This window comes from Dipodomys spectabilis, unplaced genomic scaffold, assembly GCF_019054845.1.
Source record: "Dipodomys spectabilis isolate Male_0828 unplaced genomic scaffold, ASM1905484v1 ptg000105l, whole genome shotgun sequence".
NCBI classification, from domain to species: domain Eukaryota; kingdom Metazoa; phylum Chordata; class Mammalia; order Rodentia; family Heteromyidae; genus Dipodomys; species Dipodomys spectabilis.
The window spans coordinates 618,834-643,658 of NW_024870782.1; positions in this window are offsets into that span (position 1 = coordinate 618,834).

Sequence of the window (24,825 nt, forward strand, 5' to 3'; positions counted from 1 at the left end):
AACATTCAATATTAAGAAATCAATAATAAATAAACTATTATTAAAATAACATACTATTAAACTGTGATTTGAATTATACTTCTAACAAATTGTGATGTAAACAAGTCAATAGAATTAAGGGTGATCATTTTTAAACTTAGCAGCTTGTTATTTATTTATTTTATTTTTTGGGTCTGATCATGGGGCCTCAACTCTGGACTGGGCGCTGTGACTCAGCATTTCAGCTCAAGGCTAGTGCTCCACCACTTGAGACACAGCACCACTTCTGGCTTTTTTCTTTTTGCTTAAGTGGTGCTGAGGAATCAAACCCAGGGCCTCAGGCATGCAAGGCAAGCACTCTACCACTGAGCCACCTTCCCAGCCCAGCAGCTTGTTATTTGTTTCCTAATTGTGTCATTTGTTATTCTTGGTCCAAGTCATCTCTTCATCTTAATTGTTTAGTTTTCTATTTTATCTCTGTTGATTTGCTGATTGTGCATTTTGTTTTCCCTTTTTAATGATTGACATGAGGCTGAAAATCTGTATGCTAGTTTATTACTTGCTATGTTAATGTAAAATTACTGCTTTCCACAGCTGTTCTACACTATGATACTACAGTATTTCCCCCACTCCCATCTCCTGTATTGCTGCTCTCATATATTTTATTTTATTTTTTATTTAAATTTTATTGTCAAGGTAATGTACAGATAGAATATAGTTACATAGGTAAGGTAATTAATTTATTTCTTTTCTAAATTGTTACCCTTTCCCCTATTTTTCTCCCACTTCACTCCCAAAGCCCCCCCCCCGAGATTACTTACAAAATATTGTCTTGTGAGTACTACTGTTGCATAGGTTCCCCCTTTGTCCTTTGTCTCACCATTTTGTTTTTTTTTTCCTTTCCCTTCCCTAGTTCAGATGAACATATTTAAAATACCCAGGGTATCAAAATCCAATACAGTGACTACAGGGGATTAACCATAGGTGGGGAAAACACAAAAGGATAAAAAGAAATCACATAGTCCATTAAGAACAACAACAACAAAGAACATGTCTTGGAGTTCATTTCACTTGGAATCACCTTATACGATCATATGTACATAGCTATTTTTTGAGCTATTCTGCTCATCTACTAAGATTATCCTTGATGTACACAATAATGCTCCCCTATTACCCAGTAATCCCACTTCTGGGCATATAACCAGGTGATCACAAACAAGGCCACAGTAAAGCTACTACTGTGTATCACAGTAATATTTACCAAAAGTCACATACACACACACACGTACAGATAAACACACGTGGAAAAATACGCTTGCATCACAAAGAATGTGACCACGTCATTTGTAAGGAAATGGAAGATCTCTGAAAAAAATCATATTAAGTGAAGTAAGCCAGACTTAAAGAAACATAGGTCCCATGGTTTCCCTCATTTGTAATTATTAGTTTACATCAAGGATAATCTCATGTATGTTAATTTGACATTTTGTTCTACGTTGAGCATGCAACATTATTGCTATATTGTTTGTTATTATTTCTGAAAATAGGCAGGTATACTTAAAGAATTACCTTCATCTCATCCATTATTGAAGGAAGAACAACTAAAAGAGTAACCACTACTGGGAAGAACAACTCCTACTTACTTAGCTTCATTCCTATGTAAGGCCAGTGTTGTCCCCTGTATCCTCATGTTGTACATTACAACTTTATACCTTGTCATAATGTATGTCTAGTATCTTATGCATTTTGAACTAAATGCCCCAGAAGTTCCACTTTGCTTTACTTTTTTTTTTTTAAATTCTGTCTTAATGTTTGAGGTTGGTGTGTGTGTGTGTGTGTGTGTGTGTGTGTTTACAAAGATCAGAACATAACATTTTTCTTCATTTTGAATACATCTTTCACGTCATTGTAAGTTGTGGCTTACTGTATTTTAAGAATTCAAGAATGAAAAAATTCACATATAATCACTCCAAAATGCTTTAAAGCTAGGAGATGATAAAACACGCCTCTGTAAAGTAAATTTTCTTCTACTTTTAAAATTATTCTGAAAGCTGGTTTGTCACACCTGTAATCCTAACTACTCGAGATACCAACTCAAGAGCCTAACATCTGTGGATAACATTTGGAAGCCAATCGGCAAAATAAATTCATGAGATTATTTTTCAAAAATTTTAATGAACTAGCAAAGGGCCAGGAACGGAGATGTAGCTCATATAGTAGCTCACCAATCTAGAGAGCAAGATGTAGCGAGACGTTGAAGCCCTGATTTCAAACAATGAGCATGCCAACACGCAGGAATGCACACACACTCACTTTTTCAAAATATCTTCATATCAGTGTTTTGCATTCATTTCTTTGTTAATGATATTATATGGGTAAAATATGCACATATATTTATATATGTATATTTATTTATATATGCATATATGTGTATATAGGCCCATATATGTACACATGAATGTTACTATACACACAAATACACACATACATACACAGATGTACACATGCACAAATGGAGAAAGACACATAGATATAGCCAACAAAAGTTTCACTAGTTGTTAAATATGCCTTTGACAGAATGCTTGGTAACAAATGTGTTGAAGATATATTTGTCTCTAAGAGTTCTTTTACCACTCCTCTTATCTCTTACAACTGGTAGGTTTAGAGAGATTCGACTTGAAAAATGCAGTACAAGTGATAGCAAGTCACTCGGAAATCTCAATAAGTATAGGTCATATGGTGTCTCCCTGCTCCCCAAGGAATGCTTGCTCTTGTAGACACTCTCAACATCCAAAGTAGTAGGACAATATCCTTGTTAAGAATAAAGGTATAAGGCTTTAAATGGCATCCTTCCTTGGGCTCTTTCCACAGCCAGCATCAATTCCTAAGCAGATGTGTGACTCCCCAGAAGACTGGAGCACAGGTCAAAATTTAACTAACCCATATGAAAAGTCTAAAGTGAGAAATGGTGACTGAGGTCGTGCTGATGTCCTGGCCACGAAAATGAGAAAAAAAGAAAGTTTTTTTATGTATTAAATTTAAGAAAAATTTGTAACCTGTCAATAAATGTGTAGAACACAATTATACCAACTGACAAAAGATGATGTGCATTTCATTTATGTGCTTTTGTACTTGGAAAGTATTTTTAAGTGTGTCTACCCAAGTAGAATCAACATGAAACAAGCCAGCATTTCTTCATTTAAAATGCAAGGAAAGGATACACCTTGTCCCATTGTAACAATGAGATTTGCAAGATACTATTAGAGGGGGGTGGACGGAGGTGTTGGGGATGTGTGAAGGTAAGGAATAGTAGGGGAAAAACAAAGGAGGTAGTAACAATGCTCAATAAGAAATGTACTCATTACTTTACTTATGTAATTGTAACCCCTCTGTACAGTATCTTTATGATAAAATATATATTAAAAACATACAAGGAAAACTGTACATATAGCAAGTTGTATTTGTCACTCAATATAAATAAAGTATTGGTTTTAGGGCCACAGGCATACTAAAATTTTGGATGCTCAAATTCTCTACATAAACACAGTATATTATTTTCATTAGAATCTGCCAACAACCTAGTGCAGTGTAATTTCTGTGAAAATTTTTACTACATTCTATGTTTGTAATGGAAAATAAAATATATTCACTATAAACAGATACAAATTTATTTCAGATATTTTTTGTCTGCATTTTGCGGATGGAATTGCGAGAGCTAATTTGAAAAGCACAAATTTAATCAGCAAGAGCTGTCTTCAAGATGTACAAAAGATCTAATACAGCATCATTGAATGGTATGGGACTCTAAGGAGAAGTACTTGAATTGAAACATTATCAGAAAGTGTAAGCAAGCACAGACTATTTAGAAATGCAGCTGCTAGATTTCTCACGGAGAGCTTTTATAACATTTTGTGAAACACAAGTCAGAACCTCATGGAAGTGTAGACAATTTTCCTTCACCTTTCTGTCAATCTTGGTCATTGTCAATCATAATATAACTAATCTAGAATAATCCTGTAATAAGAAAATATTTATGAGAAGTGGGGGAAGATGGTGGAGGAGAACCTGGAGGCTAAACTATCTCTCACATAGAAAGCAGTTTTAGTGTTCCAGTGATCAGTACTAGGATAGAGTATCACAATAAGTGTGCCATCACAGTAAACAGTTTGGCTAGAGAGGGAAAATCCAGGGAAGCAGACACATCTGAGCAGTTGCTGTAGCCATGGCTGAGGCAGCTTTGGTGGTGGCCATAGCCACCCCGCCATACCTACAACAGAGAGGGTCCAGAACAAAGGCACCAGACACAATGGGTGAGCAGATTCAACTCAACACCAGCAACAACTGAAAAGGAGCAAATGAGTTAAACCATCTTAACAGGCCCATATCAAGCATTGAAATAGAAAAAGCAGTAAGAGTCCTCCATTCTTAGAAAAGCCCAGAACCACATGGATTTACAGCGGAATTCTACAAGGTTTTCAAAGCAGAGCTCATACCAATACTCCTCCAACTCTTCAATGAAATTGAAAGAGAAAGTTCACGACCAAACTAATTCTATGAAGCCATCATAACCCTCATCCCAAAACCAGGCTGGAACTCATCAAAGAAAGAGAATTATACACCCATTACTTAGATGAACGTTGATGCCAAACTTCTCAACAAAATTTTCGCCAAACAATTCAACAATTCATCCAAAACTTTACATACCATGATCAAACAGGATTCAGTTCAGGGATGCAAAGCTGGTTCAATGTACACAAATCAATTAATTAACACCACTTTATGATGAAGTTTCTGGATAAACTAGGAATCCAGGGAATATTCCTCAATAAAATAAAGGCTGTATGTGACAAACCTGCAGCCAGAAACGAGACAAGGATGGCCACTCTCTCCACTTCTCTTCAATTTACTATTAGCATGCCTAGCTACATCAATAAGAAAAGACAAAAACATAAAAGGGATCCAAACAGGGGAAGATGAAGTAAAACTCTCCCTCTTTGCAGATGACATGATCTTGTATTTAAAGAATCCTATGGACTACAATCCCAAATTACTCATTCTGATTCAAAACTATGGCAATGTATCAGGGTATAAAATTAACCCTCAAAAATCAATGGCTTTTCTGTATTACTCATTCTGATTCAAAACTATGGCAATGTATCAGAGTATAAAATTAACCCTCAAAAATCAATGGCTTTTCTGTATGCCAACAATGAGAAAAGATTTTCTGAAATCAGAAAAGCAACTCCATTCTTAATAACCCCACAAAAAATAGAATAGCAATGAATTAACAAAAGAAGTAAAGGATCTTCAAGATGAAAAGTTTAAAAACCTGAAAAAGGAAATCAAAACAGAACTTAGAAAGTGAAAAAACTCCTTTGATCCTGGATTGGAAGGATTAACATCGTGAAAATGGCAATAATTCCCAAGGCTATCTGCAAATTCAATGCAATACCAATCAATATTTCAACCTCATTCTTCAAGGAAATAGAAGAGGCAATCCAAAAATGCATATGGAACGATAATAGGCAATGGATAGCATAAAAAATCCTTAAAAGAAAAAACAGTGCTGGAGTAATATCAATACCAAATTTCAAACTCTACTACAAAGCATTAGCAAACAAAACAGCTTGGTACTGACACAAGAACAGACCTCAGGACCAATGGAATAGAATTGAAAACCCAGAAATGAGCCTACACACCAATAGGCACCTAATCTTTGATAAAGGAGATAAAAAATAGAATGGTAGAAAGCCTCTTCAGTAAAAGTGCTTGCAAAATGGGTTAATCACTCATAGAAAACTAAAGTTAGATCCTTATCTATCATCCTGTACCGAATCAGAAAAAAATGAAAAGAATACTTAAAAAGGACCAAAAGTTCAGAAGAGATAAACACACACACACACACACACACACACACACACACACACACACACGTATACACCTAAAATAAAAACTATGGGAGGAAAATAAGATTAATAGAAAACAATTTTAAAAATTAAAAAAAATTTTAAAAGGTTCAAATAAGAGTTCTTTGATTGCAACAATGAGTTGTACAATTCATTATGTCGAAAAACGAACTTAACACCTTTGGTGGGGGGTGGGGGAGGATCGGTGGAGGGAGGGGAGAAGTATGGGAAGGGATGGGAAGGTGAAACAACAAGGAGGCAACAATGCTTGATAAGAAATATACTCGTTATCTTGCCCATGTAATTGTAACTCCTCTGTACTGTATTCTCAAAATAAAAAATTAAATTAAATTTTAAAAAAGAGTTCTTTGATTTTTTTTTTTGGTGGGGGGGATGGGGGCAATGTTACGATTGTGTATCTCCGTGTCCATAACCAGTCTCTTGATGGAGTCTCTGGTCTGCTTGTGGTGTTTGGTTTTCCTGTGGCTTGATTGTTTTCTTAAGTCAGTTTGTTTGAACAGTCAGAAAAATGCTTTGCCTAACCCATTGTTTTGTGATCCTCCTCCCAGGCTAGTTCAGTGGGAGGTAGATTTGCTTTGAGTATCCCAAAAGAGGGAGATGGGAGTTTCCTCTAGTTTGGAGATGCTGTGATAAGATTAGGTTATGTGTAGAGTTGAGGCCATTCAGCAATCAGTAGCTTTTCCTTGCTGGGCTAGCTCCTGAGACTCTCAGAGTGCCCAGCTTGGAGTCATTCTCAGGGTTTATGTTTACTGAGTTTCAATTGTTTGTCTAGGCTGCTGTAGGGAGAGGCAGCCTCTGGCTCTGCTTACCCAGTGATGAAAGTCACTCCTCATGGGGCAGATTTTTCTCTGTCTGGGTTGGTTGACTTTCCCCTGGGTGGAGCTGAGCCTGCAGGTCAGAGCAAGTTCCTGTGACCTGCTAAATGACTCTTTTGTTTTCCTCCAAGGCCAGTGTTGGAGCTAGTTGCTCAGCCAGGCCTTCCAGTCATAGAGGACATGCAGCCTTCCCTCCTCTGATCCCTGAGCAGGAATGAGGAGATCAGGGTTCTACTCCTACCAGCGTCTTCTTCCTGGGCAGTTTCTGATCTGTGATCTGCAGGATGAAGATATCTGCTCCTTGTCAGTTCTTGCTTGCGTTGGGTAGAATCTGCTTGCCCGCCACATCTGGCACCTTTGTCCACGATTCTCTCTGTAGTTATGGCTGCCAAGAGTGTCTCTGCTACCAACTCTGCCACTGCAGCCATGGCTAGCTGCAAGTGTCCAGATCTGTTTCCTTGCTTGGATTTTTCCTCTCTGTCCAAACTCTCTGTATTGAGATGAAACACTTGGTGTGACTCTGTAGCCTAAGACTGTTCACTGGAATACTAAAATGCTTTCTATGGGAGAGTTTGTTTAGCCTTCAGCTTCTCCTCTGCCATCTTCCCCCGAATCTCATGATTTTTTCATGAGTGTTTTTTTTAAGGGAAAAATGTCATTGGTGTTTATATTTTGTGTTGGCATAAAATGAGTCTACTATTGTCTTAATTTAATAAAATAAAACTCAGTGGATGGGCACTGGTGGCTCATGCTTGTAATCCTAGCTACTCAAAAGGCTGAGATATGAGGACCTCAGTTCAAAGACAGCCCAGGCAGGAAAGTCGCTGAGACTCTTATCTCAAATAAGCCACTAGAAAACCAGAAATGGCACTGTGGCTCAAGTGGTAGAGAGCTCACCTTGAGCTGAAGAGTTTATGACCAGTGCCGAGGCCCAGAGTTCAAGCCCCATGAATTATCAAATAAAACAAAAAAACAACAACAAAAACTCTCTGATTCTATGACAGCAAAAATTTTGTGGGTAATGGTTAAGACCAGGTTGCCATTCTAAAAAATTATATATCACCCCCCCAAAAAAGAGGAACAATAGGAAATATATAGCAGGAAACTTATAAATCTTAATGGACGAACAGTCTGTCAGTTTGTTTTGACTTTTTATCAAAAATGAAAGTAATACTTGATAATATTTTCTTAAGGCATTTAAATTTCTTTGACCTTGACATTTAAGATTCATTTTAAAAAGAAATTCAACAGGTGACAGTGTTTTCTCCTTACTTTTCCAAAGAAATGATTATTTCATCATTATAGTGTATAGCACAATATAACCAGAAAGCATTTGTTAAGGGGAAAAAAATTCCCATTCTTTGTTTTGCTTGTCTGTATTTAAAGCTGCATACCACATCCTACCCACCCTATTGTCTGTCTTCTCATTTGAAACATTTCAATAAAAGTGCCAGCCAGTAATGTTTTACAAAATAGCCTGCTTTCATTCAATGTGCTTTCCAAAATATATCTCATAAATGCCAACAACAAAACACAACTGGAAACATCTGTGGATTTTTCTATTTATGGTGCAAAGTAATCACTTTTCATAATTCTTAGAACCAGCTCTTCACAGGCATTAAATGCTCTTTCACTTCCATGCTTTAGAACAGCAACATGTAACAATGGTGTACATGTTAATTTGTTCACCACATCTGGTTTGTTTACAGCAAGGACTGACTTCATGGAAGATTGTAATAGATGAGTTGAGCAATTATGTAGTTTAAAAGGGCTCTGAGTTGGGGATAAAGAATATCCATTTATGTGACTAAATATTTAAATTAAATCCTATAATGTATACTCCTTCAATTTTCTGGCTAACATGTTCTACAATCTACGTATTTTTAAAAGAAATATTGTACGTTGTTTCCTTGGTGACAACGTAATTGGAAGACTTAAAATTTTCCTATACCATGGCCATCTGAAATGAGATGCAGATACTTAGGTTAGCATAAAGAAATTTTGGGACAGCATTAATGTTTGAATCTTGGATGGGATTTGATTGGGAATAGTGACAGGCTTTCATAATATGAGAAGAAAAACCAAAGGCCATACTAATACTTTTATCTGCCACATTGTTTTATTAGTTTATTCAAACATACACATATAAACACACAGATACACATTATGAAGACCCAGTCAGTCTGCAAGAAAATATTTTAATAGGAATTCCATAAAATATTTAGTCTGCTGAGATCTGATTAGACTTTACAGAAATATCTAGTGGCATCCACCCCTAGACAAGTTATTATCATTGGTGAAGATGTGGCCATTTGATTTTAGAATGCCCCAGAAAGACCTATGTGTTAAAGAAAAATGACATTCCAATTCCTCCCAGACTGTGGAGCATACCTGAATAGTTCTTCTGGAGATTAAGTTCTTCAGAGTGAAACTCATGAGAAAATAGACTTTCATCTTCTTACTTCTTCTTTTAATCATTCTAGGTAAAAACATTTCTCTTTGACATACTCCCCTCCTTGACATTGTCTTGTCACTGGCCCCCAAAGCAATAAAATCAGCTGAACATACGCTTAACCATTCAATCTTGTACATCTGAGTAAGCCTTTCTGCTTAATAAATGCACAATATCACTTATTATGGTAGGTTATAAAGCTAACCCAAAGTTCTAGTCTTTCTAACAATGTGAAGTATATTAAAATGTGCTTCATTGTAAAATATCTAACTCCCTGTTGTATATTGTGTCTTTTTTTCTGTTGATACTAGCGCTTACAATCAGGGCATAACTGTAAAACGGTTTACAATAAATAATCACATTACTTTTATGATTCCATAATTTTACTTGTTTTCCTACAAATTTATAGAATAGTGTAGCTATGGAAAATCAATAAATATTGAATTTTGATATCGGATTACTTATCATTGCAAGTGTTGTAAAAATTTATCTACACTGAAATGATTGCCATTGATATCTTTCTCAAGATTCCAAATGTTTTTACTTTCAGCTGAGCTTTTACAAAACTCATATCCCAAACATAATTTTTAGTTTGTTCATGCAATCATAAATATATGGCACAAAATGCAAATTAACTTTATTTGCTGTCATTAATGGAGTATACCTAATAGAATCAAGTATATACCCTCAGGGAAATAAGATATTCCTTCTAAATCCAGAATTGCAGGCAGACAGACAGACACCCACACCCACACATATACACACACCCACTCTCTCTCTCTCTCTCTCTCTCTCTCACACACACACACACACACACACACACACACATACTTACCACTCTGATTCAGGTATTAGACAATGATCTACTAATCAAACTTTCTTGTCCAGACATAAAATTCATTCATAATTCCACACATATAGAAACACCAGATCATTCAAAATAATGAGAATATTTAACAGAGCCACCACGTTCTGAGCCATGTACTCCCTGATTTCATTCATTCATTTCGATGCATTTTTCATATCATGATTAAAAATCTTCTTGTATCTCTCTGATTAACAGATAATATGTTATCATATAAGAGAAAATGTAGGTAAAATTCCTTTTTGCATATGAAATAATAACATTCATGAGGATAAACCATGACTGTTTTTCAGTTTGGTTGCCAAAATGGAACTATTAGACCTTCTGAGTATTTAACTATAAATCTGAACCTTCAAATTTCCCTGGGATTTGAATTGTGTTACTTACAACATTAATGTAAAATAAAAGCATTACTAAATAGAAAGAAAATTATAAGTTTATCACACCTTAATCCCTGACTTGACTTTAAGATAAAAACAATTACATTTATATAACATGATAAACATCCTGAAACAAACTATGAGGTATGGAAACAGAAGAGTCTGTTTTTTGTTTACTGTATGTTGTTGTGATTTATAGTTTGTGATGATTCTGTCTTCTTTACCTTATGCATGGTATATTCATTCTACGTCTTCAGGAAGGTGGGGGTGGGCACAAAGCTTTAGGGAAAGGGTGAAAAAATGAAGCAGTGGATTTCCTTGAACATTGATAAAAGTGGACTATTTAACACATGGGTGGGGAAAGAAGGGAGGGAATGGGAAAATATGAGGGAACTGAAGACATTTCATAAAAGGAAATGTACACATTACCTGACTCATGTAATTGTAATACCTCTATAAATCAACTTAATAACAGAGTAAATTTATTTTAAAAAGGCAAACAAAACATTGTTCTTTAGAATCTTACAAGTATGTTTTGTTCACTGGTTTGAGCTGGTTGAGTCTATCTCTGAAAATAGCTACATTTACATTTATTGGGTGAATTTTTGAGGTACTAGTAGATAAAAGTCAATTATGAATGTATGTTTTTCTGAGACTCTGATTTATTTATTTCTTTAATCTAATTTGTATGATTTCTATCTACTAGTTTTTGAATTGGCTTGTTCCTGTTTTTCAAGGACCTAGTGGTGCATTATTAGTGCTGATTTAAAATTGTTCTAATTTGTTGATGTACATACTCAAAGCTATAAATTTTCCTGAGTATTGCCTGTGTTCTTGTTCCCCAGAGGAGGTAGTATTTTGTCTGTTCACTTCCACTGAATTACATAAACGTTGGAACTTCCCTCCATATGTCTTCAGTGACTCACTGATGATTTAGCAATGTGTTATTCAGTCTCTGTGAGTTTCAGAATTTTTTGTGATGCTTTTTGATATTGAGATCTAATTTGGTCCCATTGTGGCCTGACAGGATACAAGGAGTAATTTCATTTTTATTTTTGAATTTTCACAGATTTTCTTTCTGATCTAAGATATGATCTATTTTGGAAAGCTTGTCAAACCAGGTATTTGGTATTGATTTTTTTGCTAGATTTTGACCTAGACGGCCTGTCCAGAGGTAAGAATGATGTGTTTAAGCAACCAGCAATGTGTTTGGATGTATACATATTTTTATGGCAAGTAGTATTTGTCTGATGAATTTGAGAGATCTAGGATTCAGGGCATTGATATTTAGCATTGTTATATCCACCTGATTGAGACTTTCCTTTACCAACATTTAATGTACTTTTTAGTCTCTTTTTACTTTTATACCAATTTTAATTTAAAGCCAATCTTATCTAATATTAATATAACTATTCTGGCCTGTTTATGAGGTCCATTTTTAATTTGTAAAGATGATGTACACGAGGAATCCAATTACATAAGTCAGATAATGAGCACATTTCTTTTTCAACAGTGTCACCTCTTCCCTCATGTTCTCCCAGTTTTTCTCTTTCATCCTCCCTCCCCCATAAATTGTATAGTTCATTTACAAGGTAGTGTTTATTGAGTGGCACTGCTACATTTGTTGACCCTGTGTCCCACCATTTCTGTGTTTCCCCTTCCCCTTCCAAACTTATATATAAGACCAAAGGTGCAGAAATTAAAACAAAATATCAGCATCCGAATTCAGATGGAAAAAGCAAAATAGTAAAAAAAAACTCTCAATATCATTTCTTGGAGATCAATTTGATGAACATTATATTATATGATAATATTCATATAGCTATTGAGCCTTTGTGATCCTCTCCAAAGGGCATCCTCCTTTGATCTCACTGTACAAATGTTTAGAATCCCATGTAATTTATCATGTCCAAATGTAATGTTTTCTCTTTTACCATCCAAGTGTGTTAGGCTGTAGAATTAGAGGCACATTCTAATACAACAAATGAGGGAAATCGGGCAACCTATATTTCTTTGAATCTGACTTTCTTCACTTAATATAGGTTTATTCCAAGTCTTTCCATTTCCTTATGAATGGTGTAATATCATTTTTTCTGGGTGAATAGAGTTGCATCATACTGAAGTGTTTCTTCATGGCAAAGGAAAAAGTTAGCAGGATATATAGAAAGAGAACAGAATGGAGAAGATATTTACTAACTAAGTATTAGACGAGGGTTTACATAACTAATCCATATTTACAGATCAAATAAACCCTCAAATAAACAAGAGCCCAATTAATATATGGGATAATGACTTAAAGAGAACATCTTAGAAGAAAAGTAACAATGACAAATAGACATATCTCTCTCCATGAAAGAAATGCCAATCCAAACAACACTGAGAGTCTTCTCACCCCTGTTACAATGTCATTATGAAAAAACGAACAATCACAGATACTGATAGGGATGTGGTCCCTAGGAAACTCTATTTGATTGTTGGTGGAAATGTGATCTTGTTCAACGACTTTGGAAAACACTATGGAGGTTCCTCACAAAACTGAAATGAAAGCTCCCTATGATCCAGCAATTCCACTTATGTGCATTTACCCAATAGAGCAAAAACAAGGCCACACTGAAGCTGCTAGCACAATCATGTTCATTGTTGCATTATTTTCTATAGCCAACATATAGAATCAGCCCAGATACCTCTCAATGCAAAAATGGGATGAAGAATTGTGTGCGTGTGTGTATATGAATTATATATATATATGTATATATATATAATTTCATTGATATCTATTTACAAATATGTATGTATATATACATACATAATCAAATTTTATTAATCAATCAGAAAGAATCATATTGCACCATTCTTTTTTGGGAGGCAGGGGGTCCAGTCGTGGGACCTGAGATCTAAGGCTTGGTCGCTGTCCCTCAGCTCTTCAGCTCAAGGCTAGCGCTCTACCACTAGAGCCACAGTGCCACTTCCGGATTCTTTCTTTTTGCTTATGTGGTGCTGAGAAATCGAACCCAGGGCCTCATGCATGCAAGGCAAGCGCTCTACCACTGAGCCACCTTCCCAGCCCCTATTGCACCATATTAAGAAAAATGAAAGACTTAGAAATAATCATATTAAGTGAAATTAACTGGACCCAGAGAAAGTTAGATTGTATGACTTTCCTTATGTTTGGTAGACAGAAGGTGCTTATAAATGTAAAATTAAATATACTGGATGCTATGTAAGGAGGTAAATGAATTATCTGAAGTGTCAGAGTCCATGGAAAGTGAAAATAATATATTTCTCTTAAAAGATTAAGTCAAAACCCAACAAAATAAATACCAGTAAATGGGGATTACAAGAGAGGACAGAGGGGGTAAGGTGAGAGGGGTAGGAAATTGAAAAGGATACAGTACAGGCAAAAATCTATTGCATACTTGCCAGAATTGAAATATACAAAGTAATGTGTAGTGTGAAATGGGAGTTAAGATTTTGAAGTGGTAACACAATTCCAGGTGTATTGTATATACAAAATGATTTGTTAAATGGCAAGTAATTCCCTACATAACATATTATTGAGATAACTATGGACTTGGTTGTTTGGGAGGAGTGGATGAGAATGTTGAATGGGGTGACATTAATCAAGATGAACTGTATTCATAAACAGCTTCAGTGAATGGCAACTCTTTTGTACAAATACTTAAAGACAATAAAAGTATTCAAAAGGTTGATTATGATAGTTAAATAGAACGTTGAACCTCAATTCAATTCCCATTTAATAATATTTGTAACCTGGAGGTTTGGAGAATAAAGTTTAAATAATAAAACATTATGAATAGTTTTTTTCAAAAATTTGAAATTTAAATCAAAACTACTTTGCTTTTTGTCCACTATGGGCTGTTATAAGAAAATACTTCAAAATAAGTGGATTAATAACATCAGGACTATATTACCCATATTCTAGAAGCTTGAACATTGATTATAAAAATGATTATTCAAAACAAATTTTTGTATTCTGGTTCATTATAATCTGTTTGCTGGACATTCACATGGCAGAATAGTTATATTTGGCTTCTTTTATCAGGATCATTATTGCAGGGTCATCTCTGAAAGGCTGATTCTAATGTCACCAGACAGGGGAATAGAATTTCAATATGTGTAATTGGAAGGAGTTACAGTATCCAATATATTTTGCAACTTTTTCTTTAACTCAGTGTAGTGTATCATTTGGATATTATTTCATAGAAAATAATAACTTAAGGACAAACCTATATCGTGTAAATTATGTGAATGATTCTTCTTATGATGGGAATAATAGTAGGGATGACAGAGTGAAGTATGATTGTTTTGTGGCTCTTGAATCACATCATAGGTAATCATGTAAACATGTTCAGCCTTTCGAAGGCCTTTCTGGTGTATTTGAACAATCTTCAATGAGTTAACTGCTTTCAGAAATACAGATCTCCTTAGATTTTAATTGCTGTCTGCTATTAAGTCTCCCACAGAGACCAAAATCAGAGTATGCTAATTTCTCTGATAAAACATATAATATAAATTGTATAATTAATATAATATGAAGACTGTATAATTAATAGCATTATAAATACTAGTGTTCACATTATATAATATATTGACATCCTTTGGTTACATCAATTTTTAAAATATTTATAACAATGTAAATAGTTTGCAAATAGTTATTTGATGATGTATAGAAAATGAGAAAAAGATTGGTGTACATATTTACTTGAGATGCAAACATATTCATCTGGTTATATCTGATCCTTCCTGTGTTGGTTTCATTCATGCATGGAGAACATGCAGAGAAGTGACAATTGTAACCTTGCGTTTACAAAAGGGTTAACTTACATGAAGTTTATGTTGGGCTAAATAACAGATTTTATAAATTAAATTGGTTTTGTCCCTTCTTTCCTTTCTTTCTTCCTTCCTTCCTTGTTTCTTCCTTCCTTCCTTCCTGCTGTCCTTCCTTCCTCATTCCTTCCCTCCATCCCTACCTCTCTCTTTTGCTCTCTTTTTTCTTTCTTTCTTTCCTTCTTTCGTCCTTTTTCTCTCTTTCTTTCTTGCTTTTCTTCTATTCTTCCTTTCTTTCTTTTACTCATAATATTTCTTAAGTGTATACATAAAATACCAATATGTTATGAGTAATTATAAATATTAACTAGATTAATATTAATTTTAATGAACTATGTTATATCTTAAATCAAATTGTACTAAAAACCACTTCATAATATTTGCAGGATATGAAACAAATTTTACACTTCATGAAATTGTTTATTTCTTCAAACTAAAATAAGAATCTAGACATAATATGCATGTGTGTGCATGTGGGTGTGTGTTACTCTTGTGATTTGAACTCAAGGCCTATGCCTTAGTTTTTTTCACTCAAGGCTAGTTTCACCCACAACTCCACTTCTGGCTTTGTGTGTGTGTGTGTGTGTGTGTGTGTGTGTGTGTGTGTGTGTGTGTGTGTGTGTGTGTGTGGTTATTTGAGATGTGTCTCACAAACTTTCTTGCCAATTCTGGCTTTGGTCCCCAGCTTCCTGAGTAGCAAGGATTACAAACTTTAGACACTCATATTCAGGATAGATATATCAACTCCCACTCATGATAACCAAGGGACAGAACAGATAATGAATAATCCAGAGGAGAGTTCCCAAATAGCTCTACAAACACTGCTGGCAAACATGATAAATGAAAAGATTGAAAACATACAAAGGAATGTGTATGAGCGTGATCGGGAGAGAATGGAGGCAATCCAAAGGTTTATACAGGAATATTCTGAGTGTGAGGAAGCTACTCAAGAACTGATACAGGATTTTGGTGAGCAGCTTGAGAATACTCAAAGAGAATGGCAGGAATGGTGTAAACAGGCTGAGAACACTCAAAGAGAACTACAGGAATGACATGAACGGGAGGAAGCTAAGCAAAAAGTAATACAGGAATTGAGAAAGCAGGATGAGAATACACAAAGATCACTAAAGGCATTCATGGGGTCCATTAACAAAGAGCTGAAGGAAGTCAGGGAGACCACAAAGGGAATGCTGAATGGAACCCAACAGAAGAAATGGGAGTCCAAGGAAACCATAACCAATCAACTAAGTGATTTGAGAATAAACACTGAACACCAAATTAAGGAGGTAAAGAAGTTCATACAAGATCTAAAACAAAGCTTCAACAAAAAATTTGAAGCCATCAAAGCTGACTATTCAGAAAGAAAAGAAATAAAAAACAAAGTAGAAAGTCTTGACAGCAGGTTAGACCATGCAGAAGATCGAATCTCGGGGATTGAAGACAGCCTAGATATTATAGAGAAAGAACATACAACCATCCAGGACAAGTCCAAGAAATATGATAGATTTATCCAACACTTGGAAGACACCATCAGAAGGCCTAATCTAATGATAATGGGTGTAGAGGAGCACCTAGAAACAGAAGTTAATGGCCTAGGAAATTTATTTAACAGGATCCTAGCAGATAACTTCCCAAACATACAAAAAGATAGGCCTATTCAGATACAAGAAGCTTTTAGAACTCCAAATAGACCAGACCAGGATAGGACATCTCATCGTCACATTATAAGCCACACAGGATCAATTCAGACCAAGGAAAAGATCCATAAAGCTGTCAAGGAAAAAAGATTAATCATCTATAAAGGGAAACCAATTAGAATCACCTCAGATTTCTCAGCAGAGACAATCAAAGCAAGAAAAGCCTGGAATGATGTATGCCATGCCCTAAAAACAAACAACTATTAACCAAGAATACTGTACCCAGCTAAACTCTCCTTAATAACTGAAGGCCAAAAACAAAACCTTCCATAGCAAAGAAAAATTGAAACAATACATCTCCACCAAACCAACCTTACAAAAGATTCTTAAAGATGTCCTACATATAGAAAACCAACAAGATAAAATAAAGGCCAAGAAACTGCACCCAAACTGAGAATCCAAGAACCATAGGAAGAACCCAGTTTTCGTAGCCCCAAAGAAGGTGGATAACATGGCATGAACTCCCAAATACCTCTCAGGCCTATCTATCAACATTAACTTAACTCTTCAATTAAGCGACATAGACTGTCTAGATGGAATAAAAAACAAGATCGTTCAACTGCTGCCTTCAGGAGTCACATCTTGCCCATAAAAACAAACACATTTTCAATGATAAAGGCTGGAACAAAATCTACCAAGCAAATGGCCCCCATAAACAGACGAGAGTTGCAAGCCTAATATCAGATAACATAGACTTCAAATTAGAATTTGTGAGAAGAAATAAAGAATCTCTCCTTCAGGAGGATATTACAATTCTAAATATCTATTCGCCAAACAACGGAGCACCCAAAATTTATCCAAGAAACACTACTTTCCCTCAAATCCCACATAGATCCAAAGAAATTAATTGTTGGGATTTTAACACACCACTCTCCCCTCTAGATAGATCAACTCGGCAAAAACTCAACAGAGAAACCACAGACCTAAACAGCTGTATAGATCAACTAGATTTAACAAACATCTACCGAATAACTAACCCAGCAGCATCACAATACACGTTTTTCTCAGCAGCACATGGAACATTTTCAAATAGACCACATTTTAGGCCACAAAGCAAATGTGTCCAAATTCAGAAACATTGAAATTAAACCTTACATTCTCTCAGACCACAAGGGGATAAAATTAGAACTGAACACCAAACGCCACCAAAGAAATCCGTTAACACATGGAGGCTGAACAACACACTGCTGAATCAGGAGTGGGTCATGGAAGAGATTAGAAAGGAAATTCAAATGTTCATGCTATTCAACAAAAATGAGCACACAGATTACCAGCTCCTCTGGGTCACAGCAAAAGCAATACTCAGAGGCAAGTTCATAGCTCTGAGCTCCTACATCAACATATTGGAGAGATCTGAAACCAACAATTTAATGAGACATCTGAACCTCCTTGAAAAAGAGCAGCAAGATAAACTCCAATTCAGTAGACAGAAAGAAATGATTAAAATTAAAACAGAATTAAATGAATTAGAATCCAAAAAAACTATAGAAAGAATCAACAGAGTTGATTCTTCGAAAATATTAACAAAATTGACAGACCCTTAACAAATCTTATGAGAAAAAGAAGAGAACACACCCAGATAAATAAACTCACAGATGAGAATGGAAACATCACCACAGAAACAACCAAGATTCAGAACATTTTAAGGGAATACTTCTCAAAACTTTATGCTAATAAGTTTGAGAACTTGGCAGAAATGGACCTTTTCCTAGCAAATATTGACATGCTAAAAATAAACCAAGACGAGTGAAACCATCTTAACAGGCCCATATCAAGAATTGAAATAGAAACAGCAATAAGAGACCTCCAAGATAAGAAAAATCCAGGACAAGATGGTTTTAGAGCAGAATTCTACAAGGCTTTCAAAGCATAGTTCACACCAATACTCCTCCAACTCTTCAATGAAATTGAAAGACAAAGTTCACTACTGAAAACATTCTATGAAGCCATCATAACCCTCATCCCAAAAACACGCAGGGACTGATCAAAGAAAGAGAACTATAGACCCATTTCTTTGATGAACATTGATACAAAACTTCTCAACAAAATTTTGGCCAATCGACTTCAACACTTTATCCAAAAAATCATACACCACGATCAAACAGGATTCAATTCAGGGATGCAAAGCTGGTTAATATATGCAAATCAATTAATATTATTCATCACATCAACAGGAGCAAGGATAAGAACCATATGGTTATCTCAATAGATGCAGAAAAAGCATTCGACAAGATCCAACATACCCTTTATGATGAAGGTTTTGGAAAAATTAGGAATCCATGGAAGGCTGTATATGACAAACCTACAGCCAGCATTGTACTTAATGGTGAAAAACTAAAGCCATTTCCTCTTAACTCAGGAACAAGACAAGGATGTCCACACTCGCCACTTCTCTTCAATCTAATATTAGAATGCCTAGCTACAGCAATAAGACAAGATGCAAACATAAAGGGGATCCAAATAGGGAGAGAATAAATAAAACTCTCCCTCTTTGCAGATGAAATGATCTTGTATTTAAAGAATCCCATAGTCTACACTCCCAAATTACTCAAGCTGATTCAAAACTTTGGCAAAGTAGCAGGGTATAAAATTAACCCCCCAAAATCAATGGCTTTTCTGTATGCCAACAATGAGAAAAGTGTGGCTGAAATTAGGAAAGCAACTCCATTTGTAATAGCCCCACAAAAATAAAATACCTAGGAATTACCTGAACCAAAGAAGTGAAGGACCTCTATGATGAAAACATTAAAAACTTGAAAAAGGAAATCAAAGGAGAACTTAGAAAATGGCAAAACCTCCCATGCTCCTGGAATTGGAAAGATTAACATCCTGAAAATGGCAATATTTCCCAAGGCTATTTACAAATTCAATGCGATACCTATCAAAATTCCAACCTCATTCTTCAGGGAAATAGAAGAGGCAATCCAAAAATTCATATGGAACAATAAAAGACACCGAATAGCAAAAAAGCTCTTCAACGGAAAGAACACTGCTTGAGGAATATCAACACCAAATTTCAAACTCTACTATAAACCCATAGAATTCAAAAAAGCTTGTTACTGGCACAAGAACAGACCAAAGGACCAATGGAATAGAATTGAAAACCCAGAAATGAACCTACACACCTATAGCCATCTAATCTTCCATATGGGAGCTAAAAAAATACAATGGAAGAAATACAGCCTCTTCAGTAAATGGTGCTGGCAAAATTGGTTAACTACTTGTAGAAAACTAAAGCTAGATCCTTAGATATCATCCTGCACCAGAATCAACTCCAAATGGATCAAAGACCTCGAAGTTAAAGCAGACAATCTGAAAACATTGCAGGGTGGAATAGGATAAACCCTAGGTCTCCTTGGCACAGGCTTAAATTTTCTTAATAGAGACCTGGAAACACAACAAATCAAAGAAAGTTTGGACAAATGGGATTGCATGAAGTTGCAGAGTTTCTGAATGGCAAAGGAAATAGCCAGCAAGATCAATAGAAAGCCCACGGATTGGGAGAATATCTTCACTAGCTATACAATGGACAAGGGTCTCATATCTAAAATATATTTGGAACTCAAAAAATTAAATCCCACAACAACAAATCCTCAAACAACTGCTGAATAAATAAGGGGGTTAAAGACTTAAAGAGAAACTTCTCTGAAGAAGAAAGAAGGATGGCCAATAGACACATGAAGAAATGCTCAACCTCCCTAGCCATAAAAGAAATGCAAATCAAAACAACATTGAGATACCACCTCACACCAGTTAGAATGGCAAAAATCAAGAACTCTAAGATGCTGGAGGGGATGTGGACAGAAGGGAATCTTACTTCATTGCTGGTGGGAGTGTAAACTTGTTCAACCACTTTGGAAAGCAGTATGGAGGTTCCTAAAAAGACTTCACATAGAGTTCCCCTATGACCCAGCAATCCCACTTTTGGGCATTTACCCAAATGTTTACAAACAAGACCACACTAAAGCTACCAGGACAACTATGTTTATTGAAGCATTATTTACCATAGCTAAAATATGGAACCAACCGATATGCCCCTCAGTAGATGAATGGATCAAGAAAATGTGGTATAATCACACAATGGAATTCTAAGCCTCCATCAGAATGAATGGCATTGCCCCATTTGTTAGGAAATGGAAAGGCTTGGAAAAAATTATATTAACTGAAGTAAGCCAAGCCCAAAGAAACATAGGTTCCATGATTTCCCTTATTTGCAATATCTAGTATATGTGTGAGTCAAGCAGAAAAGGTCAGATAATGTGATGTTAAGAAAATGAACACTTAGTTATGTATTTAAATGTTCTTTTTTCTTTCATGCATTTGTTTCTAATGCATTTATAAGATTATTTCTTTGTAGCTTTGTATGTCCGTCCCCCACAGTATAATCCCTGCTTTCACCATATTTGGTGTGTGTATAATTTGTGAAGGAGAAAGGGGAAAACAAGTCGTTTAAAGATACAGGGGGACCCGTTGCAACAATGAGAAGTACAAGTTGTCATGTCCAAAACGAAGTTTACAACTTTGGTGGGGGGTGGGGGTGGGGGAGACTGGGAAGGGATGTGAAGGGTAAACAAAGGAGGAGGCTGCAATGCTTGATAAGAAATGTACTCATTATCTTCCCATGTCATTGTAACCCCTCTGTACAGTATGTTCACAATAAAAAAAAGAGAAAAAAATTACAATCTAGAAAGTGTATCTGTAATGTTAGTTGTGTCAAGTCACCATCGGCAGCAATCGTTTTTAGATCTCACTATGTCCTGTCTAATGCCAGATAATATTTCATTAATTTATTTAATTTTTTCTAACAAAATTCATTATGAATGGCAACATCACAATTTTCTAGTGAGCATCAACACATCTTCAACATATTTATTTCAACAAACAGCATTTTGCATTTTGTTTTTGTTGTTTAATATTGCCAGCGCTGGGGCTTGAAATCAGGGCCTGGGCCCTCTCCCTGAGCTTCTTTGATCCAGACTTGCAATCTACCAATTGAGCCACAGTACCACTTCCAATTTTTCTGCTTATGTCATACTGAGGAATCACATCAAGTGCTTCATGCATGGGAGCCCAGCACTCTACCACTAACCACATTCCCAGTTATTGGGACTTGTTATTGTTGTTGCTTTAAGATAGCCTTTTACTATGTGTCCTTCTGTTGGCCAAAACATAGGCTGGTCTCAAGCTAACTTCTTAATCTTCCTCTCAAGTTCAGAGATTACAAACATTGACCACCATATTCGGCTCAGGATTCTTTGTGAGAAAACACTCTTTTAGATATAGAAAGAGTTATTCTGTCTTCCATGGACTCTATGGTTTTTGCATTCAGCATTTTAATCACACTCTTGTACTGGTGTGTTTCCATTTCTAGATCAATAGAACTATTTCAGGTTCTGAACTTGAAGCTGATCCCTGCCACCCAATAATATCACATTCTTGTGAATAGCAATAGCTGGCCTCATGAGCATAGCAGCCAGCTGGAGCTCAGCTATCTGATGGCCTTGGGCTCCAACAATGCAATCATTTCTGTGCACAGACTGAAAACTATCATAGGTAATTATGATTTACTCCATTCTATTCTCAGCTAAATTCTATTCTCAGCTTTGTATGCTTTAAAATCTCTTGAATATTAATTACATTTTCCTACATTCTCAAAAGTAAAATATGTCTTACTCTAAAATTCATTCAAACATGCAAAAATATTAATGTAGTGCTGTCCAACTATGGCTCAAATTTTAAAACCTGGATAATTTAGAGATAAAAATCGGAGGATCCTGGTTTAAAGCAGCCTATGCAGAAAAATCTGAGATATTTCTCCAATTGAGAAACCAAAATCCAGAAGTGGAGATGTTGCTCTCGTGGGAGAGTGTCAGCTTTGAGCAAAAAGGCTAAACAAGATTATTAGGACTACTTCTGACTCCGTTGCCTCATTTGATTTTGCTTCACAAGTTACAAAATATTTTGACATAATTTTGGTTTGGTGTTTGGGGGAGGTTGGCTTTTGAAGTACTAGGGGGCCAGTACTCAGGCTTGAACTGAGGTTCTGGAGCTCTTGCTTAGATTGCTTTGCTCAATGCTGTCACTGTGCCCCTCGAACCACATCTCCACTTCTGACTTTTTCTACTTAATTGAAGATAAGAATTTGAGGATTTATTAGCTTGGGTTGGCATCAAACTGTGATCCTCAGATCCCATCGTTGTGAACAGCTAAGATTACAACAATGATCCAGAGGCTGAATATATTGTGCTCCCTATGAAACCTAAACAAGGGCAAGTGTGTAAGATGCATTTCTCTGTACAGTGTTTTCACAATAAAAAAGAAAATTAGTTAGAAAATATAGCCCTTATATGTGTGTATACATTATATAAATGTGCAGAGGGAAATGAGGATGTATCTGCTGATTTTGAGGAAAGATTTCAACTATGAGTTTTCACAGACTGGGCTACGCTGTACAGAATGCTTGAGACTAACGGTGAGGTAATTGATGTCATCATCCCATTCATCTACATCCCTTGTTAACATGTGCACTTTATACTGTGTTGTAATCATGATTATTTTGTGTATGAGAGGCAGTACTGGGGTTGAATTCAGGACCTATGTACTGTTGCTTAGCTTTTATATGCAATGCTAACACTACCATTTGAAGCACAGCTCAGCTTTCTGTATTTACTGTTTAAATGGAAGTAAGATTCTTTTTTGCTCAGTTGGCATTGAACTGAGTTCCTCATAGCTCAGGTTTCAGAGTAGCTAGTTTTACAGGCCTGAGGTTGCAAAGCCTAGCTTTTCATTATTACTTTTACAAGCTATCTGCTCACACACATTCCTTGCATTCAAAAGTCTCACTGTTCAGGATGATAAGATGTAAGGAAAGATGGTTGAGTGGATAAGTTACCAAATTGGTCTCTAGCCCCAGTAACATCATTCTGGTAGTAAGTTACATTTCAGTCAGTGAGCACATATTTCCAATTTCACTCTGCCTTTTTTAAATGCCTTTTTGAACTGTCTTTGATACATCTTTTAAACATTATCTCCCAAACAGGAGATATTATGTGAATGTATTTGATAATATTTCAAATAGGGGTGTTGTTGTGTGTCTTCATGTCTGTTGTCAAAGGCTGTCCATCTGGGCTTCAGGAACAGAGCTAATGTTTCCTGTCTGCTGGTTGCAGACAGGAAGGTTTTTCCTGGCCAGGCTTTGACTTGGGATCCATTCATCTTAGATTTCTAAGTAGCTAGGATAACAAGCATGAACCACCAACAACTGGCTTGTTTTAGAAGCATTGCTTTTCATTCATTGATTTTTTTTTTCCTGGAATGTTGATCTAGACAGACTGCTTGTACCTCATGATAATGTGATTTGAATAACACCCTTTGCCTCTGGCATTTCTGAAACTGATTTCCACAGTTCTAGACAAATGGAATTGTTCTAAAGCCAATAGCATTTTCCTTCTGAGATGTTAGGTCGCTTATTTAAATCTCTTATCATTTCCTTTGGCAAAACGATCAGGTTTTTTCTGTAAAACCCTATTTCTTGAGATTATTAGAGATAGAAGGTATCATGTACACACTTTCTAATAGTCTTTCCTTTTATAAACATATGTTACAAGATTGGATGGAAGAATGATGACTATTGAATTAATTTGATAACCACTCTAGAATTTTTAAGCTTTAATCCTTATGAACTCAAAGGAAGATTATAAACATTCAGAATAGTGGAATGTGTCTACTACTCATTAGTTGTATGTGGAAAGATGATCAGAATTCTTATGATTAATAAAATATATCTTCAAATTTCCAATGGTTGACTGCTATGCTAATTGGGAGGAGACATTGGTGCTGCCAGGGGTTTGAAAGTTGGTAAT